Source organism: Jaculus jaculus, chromosome 7 (assembly GCF_020740685.1).
Source record: "Jaculus jaculus isolate mJacJac1 chromosome 7, mJacJac1.mat.Y.cur, whole genome shotgun sequence".
Taxonomy (NCBI): Eukaryota; Metazoa; Chordata; class Mammalia; order Rodentia; family Dipodidae; genus Jaculus; species Jaculus jaculus.
The window spans coordinates 67,097,082-67,114,163 of record NC_059108.1 but is presented as its reverse complement, the minus strand read 5'-3'; positions in this window follow the sequence as shown (position 1 = coordinate 67,114,163).

Genomic DNA, 17,082 nt, shown 5'->3' with positions numbered 1-17,082 from the left:
GGAGAATTTTGTTGAGGATCTTCGACCTTCTCGGTTAGTTTTCTTGCACAACCTGTGTTGGTATTGAAGCAGCTTCTAATCTTTTCAGTTCATGGTTAGTTTTCATTCGTAAAAGATGCTAGTACATAACCGGGTAATAGCACACTGCATTCACTCTTAGTTTTCCAGGGGATAAGTTCTTCCTAGACAACAGGTTTATGGAACTTTGTATTGAATATTATTATTCATTGGGAAATGTTCACTTAGAAAACAGGACTATGCAACATTAAATACAGGCTTAGTTAGGAAGGCGGATTTGTTTACAGTAGAGAACAGGACAGAACAATATGACATGTATGATGCGTTTTCAATGAGAAACGAAAGAATCCAAGATGTCCTACTCTTTGAATTCCTTGGGATTTTTCAATAGCAACTGATCCTACCAGATAACTGGTGACTGAAACTGTCAATTACACTTACTTTAAGACGGGAAGTGAGCTTCCTACACAATACGATCATGGAACCTTGAATTCGCTCCTACCTTTGAAAGAGAATTGTTTATTGTACACAGTTTTCAAAGGGAAACATTCTCAGTATTCACACAGATCTAGCCATTTGAATTCATCTTCGTTTTCAACAGGAAATGTTTCCAGCATATATCCTCTGACAGAACTTTGAAATCAATCTTAGATTGCCATTGGAACGTTGTGTATAATCAAATTACAGAACATTGAAATCGCTGTTATTCATCCGGAGGAACGTTCATTACAAACACCGGGAGTACAGAATGTTGAATTCAGGGATAGATTTCAAAGGGCAATTAAATATTTTACAAAATTGAATTGCAGAACTCGACTTTCTCTGTTAGTTTTCTTGCACAACCAATGTGGATATTGAAGGAGCTTCTAATCTTTTCAGTTCATGGTTACTTTTCATTAGTAAATGATGCTAGTACATAACCGGCTCATAGCACATTGCATTCACTCTTAGTTTTCCAGGGGATAAGTTCTTCCTAGACAACAGGTGTACGGAACGTTGAATTAAACATTACTATTCATTGAAAAATGTTAACTTAGAAAACAGGACTATGCATCATTGAATACGGGCTTAGTTAGGAAAGCGGACTTGTTTACAGTAGGAAGAGGACAGAAAACATGACATTCACGATGAGTTCTCAATGAGAAACGAAGGAATCCAAGATGTCCTACTTTTTGAATTCCTTGGGATTTTTCAATAGCAACTGATCCTACCAGATAACCGGTGAATGGCATTGTCAATTACACTTTCTTTAAGACGGGAATTGAGCTTCCTCCACAATACGATCATGGAACGTTGAAGTCGCTCTTACTTTTCAAAGAGAATTGTTTATTGTACACAGTTTTCAAAGGGAAACATTCTCAGTATTCACACAGTTCTAGCCCTTTGAATTCATCTTCGTTTCCAACATGAAATGTTCCCAAAATATATCCTCTGATAGAACTTTGAAATAAATCTTACATTACCAATGGAATGGTGTCCATAAAGACATTACAGTACATTGAATTCATTGTTAGTCTTCAGTGAGAAACGTTCATTTCAAACAGCGGGACTACAGAACTTTGAATTCAGGGATAGATTTCAAAGGGCATTCAAATAATTTACACAATTGAATTACAGAACCCGAACTTCTCTGTTAGTTTTCTTGCACAACCTATGTTGGTATTGAATCAGCTTCTAATCTTTTCAGGTCACTGTTAGCTTTCATCAGTAAATGATGCTAGTACATAACTGGCTAATAGCACATTGCATTCACTCTTAGTTTTCCAGGGGATAAGTTATTCCTAGACAACAGGTTTACCTAACGTTGAATTGAACATTACTATTCATTGAGAAATGTTCACTTAGGAAACAGGTCTATGCAACATTGAATACAGGCTTAGTTAGGAAAGCGGATTTGTTTACAGTAGAGAACAGGACAGAACAACATGACATTCATGATGTGTTTTCAATGAGAAACGAAAGAATCCAAGATGTCCTACTCTTTGAATTCCTTGGGATTTTTCAATAGCAACTGATCCTACCAGATAACTGGTGAAAGAAACGGCCAATTATGCTTACTTTAAGAAGGGAATTGAGCTTCCTACACTGTTCGATTATAGAACGTTGAATCGCTCCTACTTTGGAAAGAGAACTGTTTATTGTACACAGAGTTCAATGGGAAACATTATCAGTAATTTCACAGTTATAGCCCTTTGAATTCATGTTCGTTTTCAACAGGAAATGTTCCCAGCATATATCCTCTGATAGAACATTGAAATCAATCTTAGATTACCATTGGAATGTTGTCTGTAATGAAACTACAGAACATTGAATTTTCTCTTAGTCTTCAGTGATAAACCTTTATTTCAATCAGCAGGTCTACAGAACTTTGCATTCAAGGATAGATTTCAAAGGGCAATTGAATATTATACACAATTGAATTACAGAACTCGACATTCGCTGTTATTTTTCTTGCACAACTTATGTTGGTATTGAATCAGGTTCTACCCTTTTCATTTCACTGTTAGCTTTCATTAGTAAATGATACTAGTACATAACCGGCTTATAGCACATTGCATTCACTCTTAGTTTTCCAGGCATAATTTCTTCGTAGAGAACAGGTTTACGGAACGTTGAATTGAACATTACTATTCATTCAGAAATATTCACTTAGAAAACAGGACTATGCAACATTGAATACAGGCTTAGTTAGGAAAGTGATTGGTTTACAGTAGAGAAGAGGACAGAACAACATGACCTTCAGGATGAGTTTTCAATGAGAAACTAAAGAATCCAAGATGTCCTACAATTTGAATTCCTTCTGATTTTTCAATATCAACTGATCCTACCAGATAACCGGTGACTGAAACTGTCAATTACGCTCACTTTAAGAAGGGAATTGAGCTTCCTACACAATACGAGATCATAGAACGTTGAATTCGCTCCTACTTTTGAAAGAGAATTGTTTCCTGTACACAGTTTTCAACGGGAATCATTCTCAGTATTCACACAGTTCTAGCCCTTTGAATTCATGTTCGTTTTCAACAGGAAATATTCCCGGCTTATAACCTCTGATAGAACTTTGAAATCAATCTTAGATTACCATTGGAATGTTGTCTAATGAAATTACAGACCATGGAATTTGCTGTTAGTCTTCAGTGAGAAACGTTCATTTCAAACAGTGGGACTACAGAACTTTGAGTTCAGGGATAGATTTCAAAGGGCAATGGAATATTATACACAATTGAATTACAGAACGTGACCTTCTCTGTTAGTTTTCTTGCATAATCTATGTTGGTATTGTAGCAGCTTCAAATCATTTCAGTTCATGGTTAGCTTTCATTATTAAAAGATGCTAGTTGAATGATTCACAAGATGGCGACCGCCTAGCTGCAGTACAAACAACAAGGGAAAGAAAAGGCAAGTATTCAAGGGAAGTTAGGAACTTTTTGAAGAGGGAGGGCACAGATTGGGGTAAAAGAGGGAAGCACACACCCGCGTGAGCCACGCCACGCCACCCCGCCCGGGCAAATCGCCACATCGGCCACGGCCCGTGGCCCCAGCAGTCTGGCGTCCCATGCGCACCAAGCCCCACCCGCCCCGGCGGCCCCACACGACCCACAACCTCCACGCCCCACGCCTGCACTCCCCTCCCCTCCCCCCGCAACTCGCCCCACCCCAGCAGCGAGCCCCATGCTCCCTATCCACACGCGGCAGGCGCAGCCCAAGTGAACCTAAGCTTCCCGCGCCCCAGCTGCCCAGGACTGCCCCTCGGCCCCACGCCTTCCCTGTGCCCCAGACCCCCGCGCCCCACCTCCTGCCCCAACCCGGCCAGCCCCACCCACTGCGCGCCACATGCTCCCTACCCACACACAGCAGGAATGCTCCAAGGGCCCCGCTGCATCCTGCGCCTGGGCGCCAGGTGTGCCCCACACCCCTGCGTGCTCCAAGACACCTGTGCCCCACCCCGTGCTCCTCGAGCCCCCCATGTGTGCCCCACCCCCGCCCTCCAGAGTGCCCCACGGCGTCCAGCAGCATCCCGCAGCGTCCCGCACTCCGTCTTGCCTCAGTGTGCTCCACGCCCCCTGTACCACCCTTGACCGCCTTGACCACCTCCCCCTTGAGACCCGCCCCCTTCCCTCCACCCCCCGGGAGTCCAGAGCACACCGTGGTGTCCCACAGAGTCCTGAGCCCCCCACGCTCCTAGCAAACACCCCTCACTGTGCTCCCTGCGTCCCCACCCCCACATGCCCTGGAGCATCGACACCCTGAACCCCGTGTGCACTGAAGTGCTCCCTGCCCCCCCACACGCCCCCAACCCGCACAACCCGGCCCGGGCGCCCCCATGCGTCCCTTCATGCCCAGGCATGCCCCACGCCCTGAAGAGCCTCAGCTTACCCCGCCCTCCCTCCATGCCCCGCGCCCCCCCGCGCGACCCCCTCGATCCCCCACAAGCCCCGCCCCCCGTGCTTACAGAGCACCCTGCAGCGTCCCTTGGCATCCCGCACCATGGTGTGCCCCATGCCCCCTCACCACATGCGCATCCTGTGCCCACACCGCGCACCCCACGCACCCCCCACGTGCCCTGCGCCCTTAGCACCCAGAGCTCCCGCACGCTCCCCCATGCCCCCTGCACACCCCGTGACCCCCAGCATGCACCGTGCTCCCCGTCGCACCCCGCACTCCCCCCCGGGCCCCCCGGGTGCCCTGCACAAACCCTGCGCCCCGCACACCGCCCCTGCATGCGCAACGCCCCCGCACCAACAGCGCACCCCTCGCTTCCTGACTGATCAGAGTGCCTCATGCCCCCCGCACCTCCAGGGCACCCCACTCCAAGCCCCCTGAGCCCTGCCGCCTCCCACGCACCCCACCCTGATTGCCCGGTGCCCCAGCGCACCCCGACTGCCCCCTCCACATGCCCAACTCACTCCATACACAGCATCGCACCACGCGCCACCTTCTGCCCACCCGCCCACACATCCTCCGCACATCCTGCATGGCTGTACTCTGATCGGGCACCCACCAGTCACGCCTGCCAGCCTGCTGCACTGAAGCTGAGACCTCCTACCTTGCCATGGTTGTCTGATCCTGCGAGTAGACCAGCCACGTGGTGCTCGGTTCACAGGCCTGTGGAGGCCACCCCTGCCGTGAATAGGTGGCTGCCAGTTCCCCTGCTGCTATGCTCCCATCACTTGCCGCCGGTCAGCTTCTGCTGTGTCCTGATTCCTTACCCACATCATCTGCCTCTGCACTACAATTGCACATGCAGCGGACCTAGTCCCACAGCAAGAGCCACATAAGTCCACACAGAGTCACTAGCACCAGTGCAAGTGCCATCCCCTACCTGTACATCGCCACCCATCCCCCACTCCCCTGTGGCGGAAGAGCACAGAATATTTACAGACCCCAGTGTACCCAGCCAGAATCTAGGCACCTTCAGGGCTTCCTACCTCAGTTCCCTTTCAAGCTCAAAGGCAGGTAGATTAGGGGCATTACTGGGTGAGAATTCAGGCAACTTTGGTGCCCCTGTCAGGCTATAGGTAGGCGACTTTGGCAAGAGTGAGCAAAAACCCAGGCTGCTTACAACTGCCCCAGGCTGCCTTGGATTCACATTAAGCTAGATCCCAGGCTGCTCCACCCATTTACCTGCCCATACACTGACATGGGTAGACCACAGCGCAAAAGAAATAACATGAAAAATAAAATGGAAGAAAATCCAGACAGATCACACAGTACAACAAGGATCACAACTAACCAAAACATAGAAGAGTGTTTAGGATCAGAACATCAAGTGGAAGCAATGAACAATGAACAATGCAGCCCTGACCAAACTACTGCTAGAACTGACAGGAAAGCTACAAAGGATAGATAATCGTATAGATGCTACCATCACTAAGCTAGAGCAATACGATAAGACACTGGAAGGAATTCAAAGAGAGCTAAGAGAGTTGAGGGAGAGTGAAAAAAAAGAGGACCTTAAAAATCAGCTCGCCACACTAAGTGAAAACATAATGAAATGCAAGGATGATTTCTAAGAATCAGCAAGAAAATCAGAAAATGAGACAAAAAGGGAGCTGGACAAAGTGATGGAAGTGATACATAGGAAAGTAGTAGAAAATGCAAACTTAATTGAACAAGTCCAAAACTCACTAGAGGCTCTCAAGAATAGAGTCAGCGAAGTGAAAGATAGAAATTCTGATCTGGAAGACAGGATGGAAGAAACAGTTCGAGAGTCCAAAAATTTCAGTAAGTTCAAAAGTTCCTGTGAACAGAACATGAGAGAATTGTGGGATACACTTAAACGTCCTAATATCAGAATCATTGGAATACCAGAAGGAGAAGAATGTCAGACCAAAGGCATGGAGAACTTATTTAACACAATAATTGAAGAAAACTTCCCCCGTCATTTAAAAGAAAGACTCATCAAGATTCAAGGAGCAAACAGAACTCCTAACCGACTAGACCAAAGGAGAAACTACCCAAGGCATATTATCATTAAGACATTGACACCAAGGAAAAAATCCTAAAAGCAGCTAGGGAAAAACAGCACACCACGTTCAAAGGAAACCCCATCAGAATTACTTCAGACTTCTCAATGGAAACCCTGAAAGCTAGAAGGGCCTGGAATAATACTCTCCAAAATCTAAGAAACTATGGCTTCCAACCCAAACTACTCTACCCGGCAAAAGTCTCCCTTATAATAGGTGGTGAAAGGAAAACTTTCCATGACAAAACTCAGCTTTACAATTATATGAACACAAAACCAAACCTACAGAGTGTACTCCAGGAAACTCTCCACAGAGAAGACAGAAATAACCAAACACAAATGCCTACAAGAAGCAGATCACAGCAACCAAACCCAGAGTAAAAAAAAAAAAAAAATTAAATTCCACGGAAATGCCAACACACCTCTACCACCACAACATGACAGGGATCAAATCAAATCTCACAGTCATCACCCTAAATATTAATGGCCTTATTTCAACCATCAAGAGACACAGGCTAACAGGGTGGATCAAAAAATTAGACCCCTCAATCTGCTGCCTTCAAGAAACCCACCTTACCACTAAAGACAGAAACCTCCTCAGGGTGAAAGGGTGGAAAGCAATATTCCAAGCAAATGGGAATAAGAAACAAGCAGGTGTAGCTATATTAATATCAGATAAAGTTGACTTCAAACCAAAAACAATAAAAAGACAAAGAAGGCTACTTCCTACTTGTAAAGGGAACAATCCATCAAGAGGATATTACAATCATATATCGGTATGCACCAAACACAGGGGCACCGCAGTTCATAAAAGAAAACCTACTTGACAATAAAACAGAAATCCACCAACACCATCATAGCTTGGGACTTTAACACACCACTATCAGTAATAGACAGATCATCCAAACAGAAGCTCAACAGGGAAGTAAGAGAGCTCAACAAAACCTAGAGCACTTAGACCTAACAGACATCTACAGAACTTTCCATCCCAAATCCACAGACTACACATTCTTCTAAGCAGCCCATGGAACATTCTCTAAAATAGGCAATATACTGAGTCACAAAGATAGCCTCCACATATTTAGGAAAATCTATATAATTCCCTGCATGATATCAGATCATAATGCTATATTCCTAGAAATCAACAACAACAAAACCAACAAGAGCCCCAACTGCAACTGGAAACTGAATAGCACACTCTTAAACAATAAATGGATAGTGGATGAAATAAAAAATGAAATTGCAAGATTCCTGGAATTGAATGACAATGAGAACACATCATACCAAAACTTGTGGGACACAATGAAGGCAGTCCTCAGGGGAAAATTCATAGCACTCAAAGCCTTCATAAAAAAGACGGAAAGATCCCAAATCAATAGCCTAACCATCCACTCAAAGGCATTGGAAAAACAAGAAAAATCCAACCCAAAGAGCTCCAGAAGGAAAGAAACAATTAAAATCAGAGCAGAAATTAATGAATTGGAAACCAAGGAAACAATTAAGGCAATTGAAAAATCAAAGAGCTGGTTCTTTGAAAAAATAAACAAGATTGACAAACCTCTGGCCAATTTGATCAAGCAAAAAAAGGAGAGACTCCAAATTCACAAAATTCAAAATGAAAAAGAGGTCCCAACAGACATCAGTGAAATCGGCAGAATCATCAGGACTTATTTCAAAAACCTCTACTCCACAAAACTGGAAAATGTGGAGGAGATGGATAAATTCCTGGATGCATATCATCTACCAAAGCTAATCTCAGAGCAGATCAACCACCTCAATGAACCCATCACGCTCATGGAGATTGAAAAAGTATTAAAAAACGTCCCAAAAAAGAAGAGTCCAGGACCAGATGGATTCCCAGCCAAATTTTATCAAACCTTCATGGAAGAACTCAAACCAATCTTCCTAAAACTGTGCCACACAATTGAAGAACAGGGAAAACTACCCAACTCCTTCTATGAAGCTAGTATCACCCTAATCCGAAAACCAGGCAGAGATGCCACAAGAAAAGAAAGCTATCGGCCTATTTCCCTAATGAACATAGACGCAAAGATCCTCAACAAAATTCTCGCAAACCAAATCCAACAACACATCAAAAGCATTATCCACCTTGACCAAGTGGGATTTATCCCAGGAACACAAGGGTGGTTTAACATACGAAAATCTGTCAATGTAATACACCACATAAACAAGCTTAAACATAAAATTACATGATCATTTTGATACATGCAGAAAAGGCCTTCAACAAGATCGGACAAAAATCGGAAGCATTTCTGTATGCAAATGACAAAGACACAGAAAAAGAAATAAAGGACATAGTTCCATTTTCAATAGCAACAAAAAAAAATAAAATACCTTGGAATAACGTTAACCAAGGAAGTAAAAGATCTATACAAGGAAAATATAAAAACTCTCGAAAAAGAAATTGAGGAGGACTTGAACCATGGAAAGACCTCCCATGCTCCGGGATAGGCAGAATTAACATTGTGAAGATGACAATCCTACCAAAGGCAATATATAGATTTAACGCAATTCCAATTAAAATCCTTACAGTGTTCTTCACAGACATCGAAAAATGATCTCAAATTTCATATGGAAAGGCAGAAGGCCTTGCATAACCAAACATATCCTCAGCAAAAGAAATACCTCTGGTGGCATCACCATACCCGATATAAAGTTATACTACAAACCCATAGTAATAAAAACAGCATTGTACTGGCATAAAAACAGTTGTGTAGACCAATGGAATAGACTTGAGGACCCGGATTTTGGGCTAAGCAACTATAGCTACTTGATATTCGACAAAGGCCCAAACAATATAGACTGGAAAAAAGATAGCATCTTCAACAAATGGTGCTGGACAAACTGGATAACCACATGCAGGATACTAAAACTTGATACACACATTTCACCATGCACAACACTCAAATCCAAATGGATCAAAGACCTCAACATAAGACCAGAAACTAGCAAACTACTGGAAAAAAATTCAGGATGTACTTTCCAAGATATAGGACTGGAAAACTATTTCCTGAATAAAACCCCAGTGGATCAAGTTCTTTAACAGTCACTCAACCATTGGGATCATATGAAGGTGAAGAGTTTCTTTAAAGACAAGCATATAATAAGCAAAGCTAATAGAATACCCACAGAATGGGAGAAAATATTTGCAGGTTATCCAACTGATAGAGGCCTTATCTCTAGAATTTACAAAGAACTCAAAAGTCTAAACAATAAGAAGACAAATACCCCACTCACAAAATGGGGCACAGAGTTAAACAGGCAGTTCACAGAGGAAGAGATACAAATGGCAAACACACACCTAAGAAAATGTTCATCATCCCTAATCATCTGAGAAATGCAAATTAAAACAACTATGAGATTCCAACTTACCCCAATAAGGATAGCCAAACTCAAAAGGTCAAATGAAAATAAATGCTGGCGAGGATGTGGAGAAGCAGGGACACTCATTCACTGTTGGTGGGAATGCAGGATGCTACAACCACTTAGGAAAGCAATATGAAGACTCCTGAAAATGCTGACTATAGAAATACCAACAGACCCAGTTATACCATTACTGGGCATGTACCCTAAAACCTTCAAACCAAAAGCCAGAGAGATTTGCTCAACCATGTTTGTAGCAGCTCAATTCGTAATAGCTAAAAGCTGGAATCAACCCAGATGTCCATCATTAGAAGAATGGATAACAAAGATGTGGTATATCTACACAAAGGAATTCTATACAGCAGTAAGAAAAAAACGACATAAAGAAATTTGAGGAAAAATAGTTGAACCTGGAACAGATCATTCTCAGCGAACTTACCCAATCATAGAAAAAAAAATTGACACATAGTCTCACTCATCTGCAACACCTAACCTGAATCTGCCCAAGATGCCTTACATACCCAGCAAGCACCTCATGGACTAGACAATAAGATGAATGAGAGGGCGGGGAGGGAATCAAAGGGTGGAAAACAGTAATCCGGACCCAAAAGGCAATGGTACCATAAAATTCTACTTCCCAAAAGACAGACCAAATGGCTGAACCTTCACTAGACCCTTACAGGAAACACCTGAACCACAAGACACTGGAGAGGGTAGGATCAAGACTGACCTAAATCTCCTACATCTTCCCTCCCACCCTCTCCCCCTTTCCACTCTATCTCTCTCCTCTCTAACTCTTGTATATTAGTTATCTTTTTCCTCAATTTCTTAGTGGACACTGACCTGTAACCCCCACTTCCAGCTTGGGCCTACCATCCACAATGAGCTTTTGATCAGAGAAACCTACAAGGTTTCCCAAAACAATGACAGACTTCTGTCAGAGTACTTGATGACCCACCAAAGGCCAGTGATAAGACCCTATTGCTGAAGACTCCATACGCAGCTGACGCGTAAAATGGAATGACATGGCTGGAAGCCAGGACAGAGTCAGTCCCCACAGTCAGCGTGTCTAGTGCCAGAAGGCGCTACATAGGCAACTGGGGGAAATGACCAAGATCTGTCCAAGCAACATATTGTTTAACCTAATTAACAACAAATAACCGGATGTGATGCCCACACAAGTGCAATAGTGGTACACAGCCATGATGAGGAATCAATTGCTCTTGATTTGGCTAACTGATCCACTCAGTGGTACTAGACCCTTAGCTGGAGCTGGGAAAAAAGTCAGAGCCATACCCAAAAGCAAGCCCACTCTACAATATCAAGCTACCATCAATCATGGGGTATAAGAGGGCCTACACCTATCAAACTGTCTATCAAAAAAGTAAGTGTCATCACAATTTTCCAGGTGCTAACTTACTCTCCATCGGAGAATCTGCTTCCTTTTCCAGATAGATGCAGATCCTAAGAAGAGAGCTGCCCCAACATGCCTCAAAAGGGGCCCAACGAAAACTAAGGTCAACTGGCGAAATAAGCAAGGGTGATGTTTTCCTGTGAACTGGATACCACCACAATGGAAGGAGATCAACGCAGAGAAAAATCAACTCCTACCAAACCAGAGAGCCAAAGCCTCAGAGGCCCCCAACACCTCAGCACCGTAGGAGACCAAAAATGAACCCAACCTGGCTCAGGGAAATCTTGCGGAAGAGGGGGCATAAAGAATGTCAGAGTTACATGTTGGGTCATGATTTGCAGAGACATTTATCATACTAATAACTGGGGGCTAACTCCACAATGCACGACCCATTTTCATTAACAAGGAGGGTCTAATGGGAGGTGGTAGATCACAGATAAGCCTAAATAATGGTACCAAACTGCCTGTATTTACTGAAAAGAAAACTAATAAATTAAATTAAAAAAAAAGAAAAATAAAGATGCTAGTTATAATCGGCTAATAGCACATTGCATACACGCTTAGTTTTACAGGGGTTAAGTTTTTCCTACACAACAGGTTTATGGAATCTGGAATTGAACATTACCATTCATTGGGAAATGTTCACTAGGAAAACAGGACTATGCAACATTGAATACAGGCTTAGTTAGGAATGCGGATTTGTTTACAGTAGACAACAGGACAGGAAAACATGACATTCACGAGGAGTGTTCAATGAGAAAAGAAAGAATCCAAGATGTCCTATTCTTTGAATTCCTTGGCATTTTTCAATAGCAACTGATCCTACCAGATAAACGTTGAATGAAACTGTCAATTATGCTTTCTTTAAGACGGGAATGAGCTTCCTACACAATACAATCCTAGAACATTGAATTCGCTCTTACATTTGAAAGAGAATTGTTTATTGTACACAGTTTTCAACGGGAAACATTCTCAGTATTCACAAAGTTCTAGCCCTTTCAATTCATGTTCATTTTCAACAGGAAATGTTCCCAGCATATAACCTATGATAGATCTTTGAAATGAATCATAGATTACCATTGGAATGGTGTCTGTAATGAAATTACAGAACATTGAATTCGCTGGTAGTCTTCAGTGAGAAATGTTCTTTCCGAACAGTGGGACTACAGAACTGTGAATTCAGGGATAGATTTCAAACAGCAATTGAATAATTTACACAATTGAATTACAGAACTCGACTTTCTCTGTTAGTTTTCTGGCACAACCTATGTTGGCATTGAAGCAGCTTCTAATCTTTTCAGTTCACGGTTTGTTTTCATTAGTAAATGATGCTAGTACATAACCGGCTAAGAGCACATTGCATTCACTGTTAGTTTTCCTGGGGATAAGTTCTTAATAGACAACAAGTTTACGGAACGTTGAATTGAACATTACTATTCAATGGGAAATACTCATTTAGATTATAGGACTATGCAACATTGAACACAGGCTTAGTTAGGAAAGCGGATTTGTTTACAGTAGAGAACAGGACAGAACAACATGACGTTCACGATGAGTTATCCATGAGAAACGAAAGGATCCAAGATGTCCTACTCTTTGAATTCCATGGGATTTTTTCAATAGCAACTGATTCTACCAGATGACCCGTGGATGACACTGTCAATTACGCTTTCATAAAGACGGGAATTGAGCTTCCTTCACAACATGATCGTAGAATTTTCAATTTGCTCTTACTTTTCAAGAGAATTGTTTATTGTAGAAGCTTTCAACGGGAAACATTCTCATTATTCATGCACATCTAGCCCTTTGAATTAATGTTCGTTTTCAATAGGAAATGTTCCCAGCATGTATCCACTGATAGAACTTTGAAATCAATCTTAGATTACCATTGGAATGTTGTCTGTAATGAAATTAAAGAACATTGAATTTGATGTTAGTCTTCAGTGAGAAACGTTCATATCAAACAGCGGGACTAGAGAACTTTGAATTCAGGGATAGATTTCAAAGTGCAATTGGTAATTCAATATTATACACAATTGAATTACAGAACTCGACCTTCCCTGTTTGTTTTCTTGCACAACCTATGTTGGTATTGAAGCAGTTTCTAATCATTTTAGTTCATGGTTAGTTTTCATTCATAAAAGATGCTAGTACATAACCGGCTAATAGCACATTGCATTCACTCTTAGTTTTCCAGGGGATAAGTTCATCCTAGACAACAGGTTTACTGAACGTTGAATTGAACATTACTATTCATTGGGAAATGTTCACATAGAAAACAGGGCTATGCAACAATGAATACAGGCTTAGGTACAAAAGCAGCTTGGGTTTCTGTAGAGAACAGCACAGAACAACATGACATTCACGATGAGTTTTCAATGAGAAAAGAAAGAATCCAAGATGTCCTACTCTTTGAATTCCTTGGGATTTTTCAATACCAACTGATCCTACCACATAACCGGTGACTGAAACTGTCAATTAACGCTTTATTTAAGACAGGAATTGAGCTCCTACACAATACAATCATAGAACGTTGAATTTGCTCCTACTTTTGAAAGAATTTTTTATTGTACACAGTTTTCAACAGGAAACATTCTTGGTATTCACACAGTTCCAGTCCTTTGAATTCATGTTCGTTTTCAACAGGAAATGGTCTGAGCATATAACTTCTCATAGAAATTTGAAATCAATCTTAAATTACCATTGGAATGTTTTCTGTAATGAAATTACAGAACATTGAATTCACTGTTATTCTTCAGTGAGAAACGTTTATTTCAAACAGCGGGACTAGAGAACTTTGAATTCAAGGAAAGATTTCAAAGAACAATTGAATATTATACACAATTGAATTACAGAACTCGACCTTCTGTGTTAGTTTTTTTACACAACCTATGTTGGTATTGAAGAAGCTTCTAATCTATTCAATTCACTGTTAGTTTTCATTCGTAATACATACTAGTACATAACCAGCTAATAGCACATTGCATTCACTCTTAGTTTTCCAGGTGATAAGTTCTTCCTAGACAACAGGTTTACGGAATGTTGAATTGAACATTACTATTCTCTGGGAAATGTTCACATAGAAAACAGGGCTATGCAACATTGAATGCAGGCTTAGCTAAGAAAACGGATTTGTTTACAGTACAGAACATGACACAACAACATGACATCCACGATGCGTTTGCAATGACTTATGAAAGAATCCAAGATGTCCTACTCTTTGAATTTCTTGGAATTTTTCAATAGCAACTGATCCTACCAGATAACCGGTGAATGCAACTGTCAATTATGCTTACTTTAAGATGGGAATTGAGCATCCTACACAATACGATCACAGAATGTTGAATTTGCTCCTAATTTTGAAAGAGCATTCTTTATTGTACACAGTTTTCAATGGGAAACATTGTCAATATTCTCAGTTTTAGACTTTGAATTCATGTTCATTTTCCAAAGGAAATGTTCCCCCCATATATCCTCTGATAGGTCGTTGAAATCAATCTTTGATTACCATTGGTATGTTGTCTGTAATGAAATACAGAACAATGAATTCGCTATTAGTCTTCAGCGATAAACGTTCATTTCAAACAGCGGGATTACAGAAGTTTGAATTCAAGGATAGATTTCAAAGGGAAATCGAATATTATACACAATTGTATTACAGAACTCGACATTTTCTGTTAGTTTTCTAACACAACCTATGTTGGTATTTAAGCAGCTTTTAATCTTTTTAGTTCAGAATTAGCTTTCATTAGTAAATGATGCTAGTACATAATCGACAAATAGCACATTCCATTCACTCTTAGTTTTCCAGGGGATAAGTTCTTCCTAGACAACAGGTTTACGGAACGATGAATTTAAATTTACTATTCATTGGGAAATGTTCACTTAGAAAACAGGACTATGCAACATTGAATACAGGCTTAGTTTGGAAAGTGGATTTGTTTACAGTAGAGAACAGGACAGAAAACATGACATTCACGATGAGTTTTCAATGAGAAATGAAATAATCCAAGATGTCCTATTCTTTGAATTCCTTGGGATTTTTCAATAGCAAATGATCCTACCAGACAACCGGTGACTGAAACTGTCAATTATGCTTACATTAGGACGGGAATTGAGCTTCCTACCCAATACGATCATTGAACGTTGAATTTGCAACTACTTTTAAAGAGAATTGTTTATTGTACACAGTTTTCAACGGGAAACATTCTCATTATTCACACAGTTCTAGCACTTTGAATTCATGTTCGTTTTCAACAGGATATGTACCCAGCATATAACTTCTGACAGAACTTTGAAATCAATCTTAGATACCATTGGAATGTTGCCTGTAATGAAATTACAGATCATTGAATTTGCTGTTAGTCTTCAGTGAGAAACGTTCATTTCAAACAGCGGGACTACAGAACTTTGAATTCAGGGATAGATTTCAAAGGGCAATCGAGTATTATACACAATTAAATTACAGAACTCGACCCTCTCTGTTAGTTTTCTTGCACAACCTATGTTGTTATTGAATCAGCTTCTAATCTTTTCAGTTCACAGTTAGTTTTCATTAGTAAATGATGCTTGTACACAACCGGCTAATAGCACATTGCATTCACTCTTAGTTTTCCAGGGGATAAGTTCTTCCTAGACAACAGGTTTACGGAACGTTGAAGTGAACATTACTATTCACTGGGAAATGTTCACTTACAAAACAGGACTATGCAACATTGAATATAGGCTTAGGTAAGAATGCGGATTGGTTTACAGTAGAGAACAGGACAGAACAACAAGACATTCACGATGCGTTTTCAATGAGAAATGAAAGATTCCAAGATGTCCTACTCTTTGAGTTCCTTGGGATTTTTCAATAGCAACTGATCCTACCAGATAACCGGTGAATGAAAATGTCAATTACGCTTTCTTTAAGAAGGGAATTGAGCTACCTACACAGTACGATCATAGAACATTGAATTCTCTCCTACTCTTGAGAGAATTGTCTTTTGTACACAGCTTTCAACGGGAAACATTCTCAGTATTCACACAGTTCTAGCCCTTTGAATTCACCTTAGTTTTCATCATGAAATTTTCCCAGCATATATCCACTGATAGAACTTTGAAATCAATCTTAGATTACCATTGGAATGTTGTCTGTAATGAAATTACAGAACATTGAAATCGCTGTTAGTCTTCAGTGATAAACGTTCATTTCTATCACCAGGAGTACAGATCTTTGAATTCACGGATAGATTTCAAAGGGTTATTGACTATTATACACAATTGAATTACAGAACTCGAACTTCTCTTTTCGTTTTTTTGCATAACCAATGTTGGTATTGAAGCAGCTTCTAATCTTTTCAGTTCATAGTTAGTATTCATTAGTAAATGATGCTAGTACATAACCAGCTAATAGCACATTGCATTCACTCTTAGTTTTCCAGTGGATAAGTTCTTCCTAGACAACAGGTTTACGGAACGTTGAAGTGAACATTAGTATTCATTGGGAAATTTTCACTTAGAAAACAGCACTACGCAACATGGAATACAGGCTTAGGTAAGAATGCGGATTGGTTTACAGTAGAGAACAGGACAGAACAACATGACATTCATGATGCGTTTTCAATGAGAAATGAAAGAATCCAAGATGTCCTACTCTTTGAATTCCTTGGGATTTTTCAATAGTAACTGATCCTACCAGATAACTGGTTAATGACAATGTCGATTACGCTTTCCTTAAGAATGGAATTGAGCTTCCGACACAGTACGATCATAGAACATTGAATTCCTTTCTACTCTCGAGAGAATTGTATTTTGT